This window comes from Salvelinus alpinus, chromosome 34, assembly GCF_045679555.1.
Source record: "Salvelinus alpinus chromosome 34, SLU_Salpinus.1, whole genome shotgun sequence".
In the NCBI taxonomy this organism is placed as follows: Eukaryota; Metazoa; Chordata; class Actinopteri; order Salmoniformes; family Salmonidae; genus Salvelinus; species Salvelinus alpinus.
Genome location: NC_092119.1, coordinates 12,035,789 through 12,050,971, shown reverse-complemented (window position 1 = coordinate 12,050,971; position 15,183 = coordinate 12,035,789). Strand labels below are relative to the sequence as shown.

General features: G+C 42.4%; 1 pseudogene; it reads left to right on the top strand.

Moving 5' to 3' along the window:
- Positions 1-1,425: 1,425 nt before the first annotated feature.
- LOC139563499 (galactocerebrosidase-like) overlaps positions 1,426-15,183 on the top strand; it is a 94,115-nt pseudogene continuing 80,357 nt past the window's right edge.

The following is a 15,183-nucleotide window of genomic DNA, read 5'->3' as shown; positions in this document are numbered from 1 at the left end:
TATAAACTGTTTGGGAGTCTTTTGCTTTGAGTTTTATTGTAGTGTATGAGCTCAGCTTTTTTAAATAATATTTTTCTGTGGAATAGTCCATTGGGTTTTTAGTAATATTCTGCTTGGTTCAAACTGTACTGTTAGTCTCATGGGAACACAGAAATAAAATTCCACTCTCTCTTCCTCTTTGGTCATAAGGGATAGCATGCCGTGGAGGGCAGGATTCCCAGATAGTAAGTCTATTAAAAGTTGGTGGAGTATATAGAAGATTAATGTATTAATATTGAACGGAGGGACTTGGGTCTCAAAACGACATGAAAACCTAGTGATATAGAATGGATGAACAAGAGCAGAGCAGCTGCTGCCCTTCTGTGGCTTTCAGAATAAACTGGGACTCCTTTACTTTCAGTGAGAAATGGTGTCAAATTTATCTCCCCCCGATGTTTAAACTTTAGAGGCAAACCTTCAGTTGTAAAATATAGTTTTCATAAAAGCCTTATCAGCATTTGAGTGGCAAATTTAGACCTGTGAACTTTGCGTTCTCACTGTACTGACTGATGTCACTTTCGATACTTTCCAACGCAGAGGAGAAGAAATTGCTGGCGACCTGATAACACCGACTGATGGCAATTTGCTCTGACAGTAATTTGTGATCGGAGCATCGAGCACTTTTTCCCCAGGATTGCGTCTGTGCCTGCGACTGTGGGTTGGACTGTAGAGAGAGGACATTATCTTCTATGGTTACCGCTGACATCTCATATTTAGAGACTGTCACAGCTCTGCCATGCCCACCTGTCCCCCTGGTAATACACATCAGAGTAGAGGAGGTGGATAAGTGCCTGAAGGTACGGTTCATATTGCTTCATATTATAGTCCTCTATGGAACATAGTAAAATACCTCCACTGTGTTGCTCTAGTATCACTTGTTTACTCTATTGAAATAAACATAGAATTTCTCTTCAGTGTCATTGAGGTTGTGCAATTTTCAAAAAGTATCAACTCTCAGCACTCCATAGGTATCAACTGCAAGTGCTCCATAGGTGTCCTTAATTCAACTGTACACAAAGCCTATGTTTACACAATAAACATTAATCCTCCATGAAATCCGTTTTTAAAAGAGTGGTAGAATCAGACACAGAGACAGAGACTTTATTTATTTAACCTTTATGTTGACAGGGAGTCATGCTGAGACCAAGGTCTCTCTTTTGTTTTAATTTTTGTTTACTTTTCACCCCTTTTTCTCCCCAATTGGTAGTTACAGTCTTTTCACATCCATGCAACTCCTGTACGGACTCGGTAGAGGCAAAGGTTGAGAGCCATGCGTCCTCTGAAACACGACCCTGCCAAGCCGCACTGCTTCTTGACACACTGCTCGCTTAACCCCGAAGCCAGCCGCACCAATGTGTCGGAGGAAACACTGTATAACTGGCGACCATGTCAGCGTACAGGGCGCCCGGCCCACCACAGGAGTTGCTAGAGCGCGACGGGACAAGGACATCCCAGCCGGCCAGACCTTCCACTTACCCAGACGACGCTGGGCCAATTGTGCGTTGCCTCATGGGTCTCCCGGTCACGGCCGGCGGCAACAGCCCGAGATCGACCCCGGATCTGTAGTGACGCCTCAAGCACTGCAGTGCCTTAGACCGCTGCGCCACTCGGGAGGCCCCAAGGACTCTTTTACAGATGAGCCCTGTATCACATATACACATCAATAAACACTTTCACATCAATATACACTATACACTATAAACCTAAAATGGTTCTCCAATAGATTATTTACAAAGGCTCGTCCTTTGTTCTAAATTGGCCTTTTCACCTATATTCAGATTACAACTTCTCATTTCCGACTAATTGTTTAAAAATTCACCCTTTCTTAAACAAGCCATACAAAGCTGGTTACAATTTCAGTTTTATCCTCCAGAAAATATTAAACAAATATTACAACAAATGTTATGGTTAAACTCAAATATACTGATTAATAAACAACATTCTTTATGGAAAAATAAATAATAATTGTGTCCTATTTATTAATGATATTATGAATAGAAACGGAGGAGTTGTCACATATGCAGCTATCGAAAATGTATGGGAATATCTGCTCAATCCAAACTTACTGTGAGGACAGATGCTTAGAGACAAGAAGCAAGTACAGGGAGTGAACTTTAATTAATGAACAGACATGAAACAGGACCGGACAGCGTCTGGACATGAAAAACATAACAACATTAATACTGACACAGGGAACAAACTGAGGAGCAGACAGATATAGAGGGACAATCATCAAAGTAATGGAGTCCAGGTGAGTCCAATATTGCGCAGATGCGCATAATGATGGTGACAGATGTGCGTAATGATGGGCTGCCTTGCGCCCTCGAGCGCTAGAAATGGGGAGCGGGAGCAGGCGTGAAACTGACAACCAACTGATTCCAGCATTAACAAAGAAATGGAAGGTAGGGAACTTGTTTGCCTGCCATATATTAAAGATACAAATTGGCTGAAAGGAATTGGCATAAATAGACAAATATACCAGTTTCAGTTGAGGACAAAAATGTTGAGAGCTGCGCCATACAGGTTGCAAAATAAATAGGAAGAGATTTCATGGCACATGTTTTATGAACTGGTACAAAAAACAACAATTGATTCAATTTAAATTATTATATAAAATTCATGCCACCAACAGAAAGTTATACAGTCGTGGCCAAGAGTTTTGAGAATGACACAAATATTAATTTTCACAAAGTCTGCTGCCTCAGTTTGTTTGATGGTAATTTGCATATACTCCAGAATGTTATGAAGAGTGATCAGATGAATTGCAATTAATTGCAAAGTCCCTCTTTGCCATGCAAATGAACTGAATCGCCCAAAAACATTTCCACTGCATTTCAGCCCTGCCACAAAAGTACCAGCTGACATCATGTCAGTGATTCTCTCGTTAACACAGGTGTGAGTGTTGACGAGGACAAGGCTGGAGATCACTCTGGCATGCTGATTGAGTACGAATAACAGACTGGAAGCTTCAAAAGGAGGGTGGTGCTTGGAATCACTGTTCTTCCTCTGTCAATCATGGTTACCTGCAAGGAACCACGTGCCGTCATCATTGCTTTGCACAAAAAGGGCTTCACAGGCAAGGATATTGCTGCCAGTAAGATTGCACCTAAATCAACCATTTATCGGATCATCAAGAACTTCAAGGAGAGCGGTTCAAATGTTGTGAAGAAGGCTTCAGGGCGCCAAAGAAAGTCCAGCAAGCGCCAGGACCATCTCCTAAAGTTGATTCAGCTGCGGGATCGGGGCATCACCAGTACAGAGCTTGCTTAGGAATGGAAGCAGGCAGGTGTGAGTGCATCTGCACGCACAGTGAGGCAAAGAATTTTGGAGGATGGCCTGGTGTCAAGAAGGGCAGCAAAGAAGCCACTTCTCTCCAGGAAAAACATCAGACACAGACTGTTATTCTGCAAAAGGTACAGAGATTGGACTGCTGAGGACTGGAGTAAAGTCATTTTCTCTGATGAATCCCCTTTCCGATTGTTTGGGGCATCCGGAAAAAAGATTGTCTGGAGAAGACAAGGTGAGTGCTACCATCAGTCCTGTGTCATGCAAACAGTAAAGCATCCTGAGACCATTCATGTGTGGGGTTGCTTCTCAGACAAGGGAGTGGGCTCACTCACAATTTTGCCTTAGAACACAGCCATGAATAAAGAATGGTACCAACACATCCTCCGAGAACAACTTCTCCCAACCATCCAGGAACAGTTTGGTGACGAACAATGCCTTTTCCAGCATGATTGAGCACCTTGCCATAAGGCAAAAGTGATAACTAAGTGGCTCGGGGAACAAAACATCAATATTTTGGGTACATGGCCAGAAAACTCCCCAGACCTTAATACCATTGAGAACTTGTGGTCAATTCTCAAGAGGCGGGTGGACAAACAAAAACCCACAAATTCTGACAAACTCCAAGCATTGATTATGCAAGAATGGGCTGCCATCAGTCAGGATGTGGCCCAGAAGTTAATTAACAGCATGCCAGGGTAGATTGCAGAGGTCTTGAAAAGAAGGGTCAACACTGCAAATATTGATTCTTTGCATCAACTTCATGTAATTGTCAATAAAAGCCTTTGACACTTATGAAATGCTTGTAATTATACTTCAGTATTCCATAGAAAATTCGGACAAAATATCTTAAGACACTGAAGCAGCAAACTTTGTGGAAATTAATATTTGTGTCATTCTCAAAACTTTTGGCCACGACTGTATATATGGGGCATACAACAATCTCAGCGCTGTAGATTTTGCTGCGAAGAGACAGAATCAATATACACTATACACATCAATATACACGAAACACATCAAAATACACTATACACATCATTATGCACTATACACATCAAAATACACTATACACATCATTATGCACTATACACATCAATATCTACTATACACATCAATATACACTATACACATCAATATACACGAAACACATCAAAATACACTATACACATCATTATGCACTATACACATCAATATCTACTATACACATCAATATACACTATACACATCAATATACACGAAACACATCAAAATACACTATACACATCATTATGCACTATACACATCAAAATACACTATACACATCATTATGCACTATACACATCAATATACACTATACACATCAATATCTACTATACACATCAATATACACTATACACATCAATATCTACTATACACATCAATATACACTATGCACATCAATATACACATCAATATACACTATACACATCAATATACACTATACACATCAATATACACATCAATATACACATCAATATACATGAAACACATCAATATACACTATACACATCAATATACACATCAATATACACTATACACATCAATATACACTATACACATCAATATACACATCAATATACATGAAACACATCAATATACACTATACACATCAATATACACATCAATATACACCATACACATCAAAATACACTATACACATCAATATACACTATACACATCAATATACACATGCATATACACGAAACACATCAACATACACTATACACATCAATTACACTATACACATCAATATACACTATACACATCAATATACACATGAATATACAATATACACTATACACATCAATTACACTGTGCACATCAATTACACTATACACATCAATATACAATATACACATCAATTACACTATACACATCAATATACACATCAATATACACTATACACATCAATATACACATCAATATGAACATCCATATACACTATACACATCAATATACAATATACACATCAATTACACTATTCACATCAATATACACATCAATATACACTATACACATCAATATGAACATCCATATACACTATACACATCAATATACAATATAGACATCAATTACACTATTCACATCAATATACACATCAATATACACATCAACATACACTATACACATCAACATACACTATACACATCCATATACACTATACACATCAATATACACATAAATATACAATATACACATCAATTACACTATACACATCCATATACACATCAATATACACTATACACATCAATATACACTATACACATCAATATACAGTATTCACATCAATATGAACATCCATATACACTATACACTTCAATATACAATATACACATCAATATACACTATACACATCAATATACACTATACACATCAACATGAACATCCATATACACTATACACATCAACATACAATATAGACATCAATTACACTATTCACATCAATATACACATCAATATACACTATACACATCAATATACACATCAACATACACTATACACATCCATATACACTATACACATCAATATACAATATACACATCAATATACACTATACACATCAATATACACTATTCACATCAATATGAACATCCATATACACTATACACTTCAATATACACTATACACATCAATTACACTATATACATCAATATACACATCAATATACACTATACACATCAATATGAACATCCATATACACTATACACATCAACATACAATATACACATCAATTACACTATTCACATCAATATACACATCAACGTACACATCAATATACACTATAAACATCAATATAAACATCAACATATACTATACACATCAACATACACTATTCACATCAATATACACTATAAACATCAATATACACTATAAACATCAATATTCAAATCATTACACCAAAAAAACACAATCATAGAAAAACAAACACATTCTTCAGTTAAAAAGGTCCTCAATCAGCCAACTGAATTGCCCTAGAGGCACAAACTCTTCTAATTTGATAGAGCTTTGGAGATCAAACGAAGAGATGATGATTAGAGAGAGAGAGAGAGAGAGAGAGAAAAGGAGAGAAAAGAGAAAGAGAAAGAGGAAGATTTGTGTGTGTCTATAAAGGTCCATGGTTTGGATAGAATCAGAGTGCATTGCACCCAGCTGGCAGGCTAAGTATGCCTCCCTTGCTCACGGCCAAGATTGATCTTTGTCAGAGCTGAAGAAATTCTCATTGTTTCCGAGCAGGCAGTCCATTTATTTGAAGCCTTGCACATGCTCCAACCCACAGAGGAGAGATTTAAAATGGACCTATAAACCCAGAGAAGATTGAAATGTCTGTGTGTTCAGTGTGTTCAGTGTGTTCGGAATGTGTGTGTGTGTGTGTGTGTGTGTGTGTGTGTGTGTGTGTGTGTGTGTGTGTGTGTGTGTGTGTGTGTGTGTGTGTGTGTGTGTGTGTGTGTGTGTGTGTGTGTGTGTGTGTGTGTGTGTGTGTGTGTGTGTGTGTGTGTGTGTGTGTGTGTGTGTGTGTGTGTGTGTGTGTGTGTGTGTGTGTGTGTGTGTACTGTATGTGTGTATATGTGTGCATGCGTGCGTGAATGGACGTGTTTAACTATACTTGTGGGGACCAGAAGTCCCCACAAGAATAGTAAACGAGCAAAGATTTGACCAACTGGGGACATTTTGTTAGTCCAAACAAGGTCAAATGCTATTTCTAGGAGGCTTAGAGTTAAGGTTAGAATTAGTTTTAGGCTTAGAAATATGTTTGGGGTTAGGGTTAAATTTAGGTTTCTGGTTAAGGCTAGGGTTAGGGTTAGGGTCAGGGTTAGGGTAAGGCAATGATTCACAATATTAAGAATTCACAATATTGTGCAAAATGATCAAATCCGTCTAAGCCATCTTTGCTTTTCTACTACAAAGCCATGGTCATACAGTATATTTGCAGCTTAGTACACAAATCTTCAATGCCAGACAGTGTGTCATAGAGAGGAGCGCTAAAGAAAAGGGTCTGCCCTCTCTGATGGCCTTCTTACCTTCTTACCTTCTCACCTTCTTTCCTTCTCACATTCTCAACTTTTCACCTTCTCACCTTCTTACCTTTTTACCTTCTCACCTTCTTACCTTTTTACCTTTTTACCTTCTCACCTTTTTACCTTCTCACCTTTTTACCTTCCTACCTTCTCACCTTCTTACCTTCTCACCTTCTTACCTTCTCACCTTTTTACCTTCTCACCTTCTTACCTTCTCACCTTTTTACCTTCTCACCTTCTTACCTTTTCTTTCTAGTACAGATGAGTGCTGACGTGACTCAGATGAAAGGGAATGTGTCAGCATCCAAAATGGTGCCTTATTCCCTACATAGTGCACTATTTCTGACCAGAGCCCTATTGGCCCTCGTAAAACATGTTACACTATGTAGGGAAAGGGGTGCCATTTTGGTACACCGACATCTTGAGAAGAACACTGAATGCTGAATAAACGGCCTTGCTGTTAATCATCACAGCTAAATAATGGAGCTGACAAGCTGAAAGTAAATCACATGAAATGTCAATTTCAATACGGTTTACAATGAAGAATATTGCATGTTATGATCTGCTGTTTTCTCTCTGAGGCATCGATGGAGGGAGCTTTTGCTGGAAGGAAAATGTCTTCCTATCATTTCGAGCATAACCAATAATAACCCTATGGATAAGAAGTCTTGTCATTACGAAGCTACTATGACCAACGTTCTACATCTACAGAATTTCCACAATGCTATGATGTCATAGTGAAAGAGGCCTATCATTCTCTTTCCCTAACATCATAAAGAAACTCAGCAGATATTTTAAACTACTGCCCAGAGCGAAACAGGCCCCTTTTAAATTCCCAGAGAAAATTCTGCGGTATTCAAACAGTAGCATAATTGAACCTGAGGTGTGATTGTCTGCATCATCACCGGCTGCTTTGAATACTACGAACGCATTTGACAATGGCTGTGGTCAAAAGCAGTGCACCATATAGGGAATAGGGTGTTAATTGGGATGCAGGCCCATGTGCCTGTGTCTGATGCTGTCTGTGTAGTTGGAAATTCAGCAACATTACCATTACCTCTCTCTCTCCCTCTCTCCCTCTCTCCCTCCCTCCCTCCCTCCCTCCCTCTCCGGCAGTTCAGTGAAGCAGAGAATGGGGAAAATAGATTTTTTTTAAAGATGTGATGGTTTATTCGAGTAAAGAAAAGCTCCGGTTATGTCCCCAGTGGCATCCTATTCCCTACACAGAGTATTACTTTTGCCCAGGGCCCATTTTCCCAGTGTTCTAAAGTAGTGCACTATGTAGTGAATAGAGTTCCATTTGGGACACATTCTCTGTCCTTCATAGGAATTGTGAGGCACCTCAACGGCTTGACTAATTGTACTTAATTGGAATGCAATAACACTAACAAATGTACAATAAGATGGTTTCAAGTGTTAATGTTCATATACAGGGAAAATAGGGAACAGAGTTATACCATGCAGCAACTGAATTATACACTAAGGGTATGCACACAACGACAAAAAACAGCTGACAAACTTTCATCAAAAGTTTGAAGCTTTACTGTGTGTCTGGAAAGAATAGATTATACAGTTATCAGTTAGTTCCTTCTGTATTCTGTTGTGAAGATCACATATGTTTTTTTAATAGTCTTATTTCTTAGTTTCCTCCACAGAGAGTATAGCTTACATAATGGGCCTGTGATCAAATTAATGACATTTGTCGAGAATCTCTCCTCTCATCAACGGTACAGTGGGTGGAGGGATGAGGTAATCAAGTAATTCAATTTTTCATGGATCGGCGAGGACTGGCGGTACACAAAGCTGCTGCTCTGCATATAGAAAAACATCTACCTGCAGTCTATGTATTCTAATAAAGAAGAGCAGAATACGAAGAAGATGAATAAAAAGATGGAAAAGAAAACAACAACTCTGAAGGAGGACATAAAGGGAGTGTATATAATTAAATATTTATTTATTTTTAAACGAGAGAAAGTCAATGACTTAGAGAGAGCATATGCAACAGAAGAGCACTGATAGGGTCATGTGTACTGGCCAGAAAATGCTAGAATAAGAACGTGCTACTTATTCCAGACGTATGGCTTCGTGAATCGGAGTTGAGGGCCAAAAAGAGAGCCGCACCTTTTCTGCTGCAGAAGCTTTGGCTGTTTTATTTTGATCATTCATCACAGGGTAATGAGGTGCCCTTTTTCTGCCAGACTAAAAACAAAACCACAATGAAACAGCCAGGGTGAAGAGAAGGGAAGCCATGCAAATATATCAGATTCACTCATTTGAAATAACACGGCTAACATTTTCAGCAAGAGACTACGCAAAATCTAGTGAACATTTTTTGGGGGAAATATTTCAGTCCATTGTCAAGGCCTTAGGTAAAAATATGAGGACATCTGTGACCCATATTCATCAGTGGTCAAATAGACAAAACCTTCAGAGTTCACAGTAGGGACGAGCAAACTTCTCTTTTTCCTTATCCGACCTTTGTATGACAGACAATGCTTTGGGATGAAAATGATGCTGAGCATATGTCTGTCTGGAAGAGGACAAAAATCCCTCCCGTCTGGCAGAGTACTTGATGATGCTAGTGAATTTGGCTTAGTTCCCCTGGTCAGTTTCCAGAACTACCGGTCAAGTCCCGGAGCTAAACTCCATACAAGAACTCACACACTGCTGGCACTGAGTCAGTCTGCCACACCTGCTGTTAGTTGTCTCACACACCACAGACTGGTCTATGTCAACAAGACAAGGAAGCTGTATGTCAGTGTCTACTTCATCATTTGCTATTAGTCACTTATCACGGTTAGAGCCTGGAGTTTCTCCTGACTGGTACAAATGACTTACCCTATTCATGGTCTATTCCTGATCCCCTCATGGACTACTATATGTACAGCTTTGAGTAACAGCTCTGTCATTTTACTCCAATTACAGGAACATGTCCCACAGAGGAGCTGAATAACACGACACACACAACCCACCATGACACAACACAACACACCATGACACAACACAACCCACCATGACACAACACAACACACCATGACACAACACAACCCACCATGACACAACACAACACACCATGACACAACACAACACACCATGACACAACACAACACACCATGACACAACACAACCCACCACGACACAACACAACCCACCATGACACAACACAACCCACCATGACACAACACAACACACCATGACACACACAACCCACCATGACACAACACAACCCACCATGACACACACAACCCACCATGACACAACACAACACACCATGACACAACACAACCCACCATGACACAACACAACACACCATGACACAACACAACCCACCACGACACAACACAACCCACCATGACACAACACAACCCACCATGACACAACACAACACACCATGACACACACAACCCACCATGACACAACACAACCCACCATGACACACACAACCCACCATGACACAACACAACACACCATGACACAACACAACCCACCATGACACAACACAACACACCATGACACAACACAACACACCATGACACAACACAACACACCATGACACAACACAACCCACCACGACACAACACAACCCACCATGACACAACACAACCCACCATGACACAACACAACACACCATGACACACACAACCCACCATGACACAACACAACCCACCATGACACACACAACCCACCATGACACACACAACCCACCATGACACACACACAACCCACCATGACACAACACAACCCACCATGACACACACAACCCACCATGACACAACACAACACACCATGACACAACACAACACACCATGACACACACAACCCACCATGACACAACACAACCCACCATGACACAACACAACCCACCATGACACAACACAACCCACCATGACACACACAACCCACCACGACACACACAACCCACCACGACACACACAACCCACCATGACACAACACAACCCACCATGACACACACAACCCACCATGACACAACACAACCCACCATGACACAACACAACCCACCATGACACAACACAACCCACCATGACACACACAACCCACCACGACACACACAACCCACCACGACACACACAACCCACCACGACACAACACAACCCACCATGACACAACACAACCCACCATGACACAACACAACCCACCACGACACACACAACCCACCACGACACACACAACCCACCATGACACAACACAACCCACCATGACACAACACAACCCACCATGACACAACACAACCCACCATGACACAACACAACCCACCATGACACAACACAACCCACCATGACACACACAACCCACCATGACACAACACAACACACCATGACACAACACAACACACCATGACACACACAACCCACCATGACACAACACAACCCACCATGACACAACACAACCCACCATGACACAACACAACCCACCATGACACACACAACCCACCACGACACACACAACCCACCACGACACACACAACCCACCATGACACAACACAACCCACCATGACACACACAACCCACCATGACACAACACAACCCACCATGACACACCACAACCCACCATGACACAACACAACCCACCATGACACACACAACCCACCACGACACACCCAACCCACCACGACACACACAACCCACCATGACACAACACAACCCACCATGACACAACACAACCCACCATGACACAACACAACCCACCACGACACACACAACCCACCACAACACACACAACCCACCATGACACAACACAACCCACCATGACACAACACAACCCACCATGACACAACACAACCCACCATGACACAACACAACCCACCATGACACAACACAACCCACCATGACACAACACAACCCACCATGACACAACACAACCCACCATGACACAACACAACCCACCATGACACAACACAACCCACCATGACACAACACAACCCACCATGACACAACACAACACACCATGACACAACACAACCCACCATGACACAACACAACACACCATGACACAACACAACCCACCATGACACAACACAACCCACCATGACACAACACAACACACCATGACACAACACAACCCACCATGACACAACACAACCCACCATGACACAACACAACCCACCACGACACACACAACCCACCATGACACAACACAACCCACCACGACACACACAACCCACCACGACACACACAACCCACCATGACACAACACAACACACCAGACAGCACTGCAGCATACCGCAACACAACAGACCGCACCGCAACACAACACAGCACACAGTACTGCAGCACACCACAACACAACACAGGACACAGTACTGCAGCACACCACAACACAACACACCACACAGCATTGCAGCACACAACAACACAACCCACCATGACACAACACAACCCACCATGACACAACACAACACACCATGACACAACACAACCCACCACGACACACACAACCCACCACGACACACACAACCCACCATGACACAACACAACACACCATGACACAACACAACCCACCATGACACAACACAACCCACCATGACACAACACAACACACCAGACAGCACTGCAGCACACCGCAACACAACAGACCGCACCGCAACACAACACAGCACACAGTACTGCAGCACACCACAACACAACACAGCACACAGTACTGCAGCACACCACAACACAACACACCACACAGCATTGCAGCACACAACAACACAACACACCACACCGTAACACAACACTCTACAACACACCACACAGCACTGCAGCACACCGCAACACAACACACCACACAGCACTGCAGCACAACACACCACACCGTAACACAACACTCTACACAGCACTGCAGCACACCGTAACACAACACTCTACAATACAACACACCGCAACCCAACACAACACACCGTAACACAATACAACACACCACAACACACCACACCTCAACACACCACACCTAAACACACCACATCGTACCACACCTCAACACACCACACCACAATACAACACACCACAACACCCCACACAACAACAGAGTTTACTGTTGACATAATTTCCCTGGCATCCACAATCCCTCCGTATTAACTCTCTGCCCCCTCAGGCCACTGAAGGGATTATGCCCTGTCTCTCTCCCTCTCTTTCTCTCTGCATTGTTATTACCGGCTCTATCGCTGCTGATGTTGTTTGCTCAGCTCAGTCGTCTCGGGAGATTTAAGAGCCCTTGCAGGCAGTGAACAGGACAGGCTGGAACAGAACAGAGGGGCAGAAGGGCACAGGAAGTGTGCTGAATCAGGAGTCTTGGCAGAGGCAAACGGTATATGACCTCTGGGCTAATTAACATGGTCTTATAAGGACAGGTACAGGTAGTCTCTCGTTAGCTCCTCTCTTATGCTAAATCCCAAATGGCACCCTATTCCCTATATAATGCACTACTTTTCACCAGGATCTATAGGACTCTGGTCAGAAGTAGTGCACTATGGAGGAAATAGGATGTCATTTGGAAGTTAGCCGAACAGTGCAGCCAGCAGGCTCCAAGGACCGTGTTCAGGATGATGTACGGGTGGCCGTGACATTTGCCCACTGGGGCCTGATTAGACGCTCTGGCAGCGGATCAATACCCTCCTCCCCTCCTCCTCACCTCCACCTCCTCCACATCCTCATCACCTCCCCCCTCCTGCTATCCTCATCACCTCCCCCCTTCTCCCCTCCTCCTCACCTCCCCCTCCTCCACATCCTCATCACCTTCCCCCTCCTGCTATCCTCATCATCTACCCCCTCCTCACCTCCCCCTCCTCCACATCCTCATCACCCCCCCCCTCCCCATCCTCATCACCTTCCCTCTCCTCCCCTCCTCACCCTCCCCCCTCCTCCCCTCCTCATCACCTCCTCCCCTGCTCATTATCTCATTCTTCCCCTGTTTCCCTCTTCATGGGGAAACAGGGGAGAGAATAAGACACCCCCAGGCAGAATGATGCTTGTTGAACCACTCAATCACCCTACATTACCATCTCGAAACACTAACCTGGTCTCCAGAGTGCTGCACAGATATGCTGTGGCTCAACAATTAAGAGTAGGTTTGTGTATCGTAGGCAAGCTCTTCCTTTTTCCTTTTTCTAATGCTTTTCTGCTTTTTCTCTTTCTCTCTCTCTCTCTCTCTCTGGCTTACAGACACAGTCACAGACACAGACACACACATATACACACACAATGACGTGTAGAAGATAGACATCAGAGGAGAATGCATCAAAGGATAATTATTCCTCTGAAAAGTCCTCACCTTTGTGAAGGGAGATGGAGATTAAGTTTTGATATTGTCAAAAATGCCATGACCTCTAGTGATGAGGTTGATACTGACAGGCTCCAAGGGGTGCAAGAAAGTACTTCTTTATTTTAGGCACTGTAGATCTTAAGGTGCCTCCCTTTAGAATAACAGCCGAGACAATTTTGCTGAGGTAGCACTTCTGACAAATTGGAGATGCTCTGCCTTTGTGTTTGCACAGTACCACCATGCACCACTGCTATAGCTCAGCCTGTTATCAAAGCATAATCTGAAGCATTATCACACATTTCCTCATGCTAACTCTATCGGACACTGCATGGAATTGTGTGGCTAAAATTACAATAGGTTACAGTAATTACTATTGACTATTCTGTCTTGTTATGTTCCAGCAGTTACACAGTCTGAAAAAGGTGAGATAAGGAGAATCTCAAAGTATAAGACATTTATTTAGCTTTGAAAAATGTGCCTCAAAATGTTCCATATTCCTAATGGGCTACCTAAAAATACAATCTGACAGTGAAATAAATTCATTTACAGTAAAAATGTGCCTCAA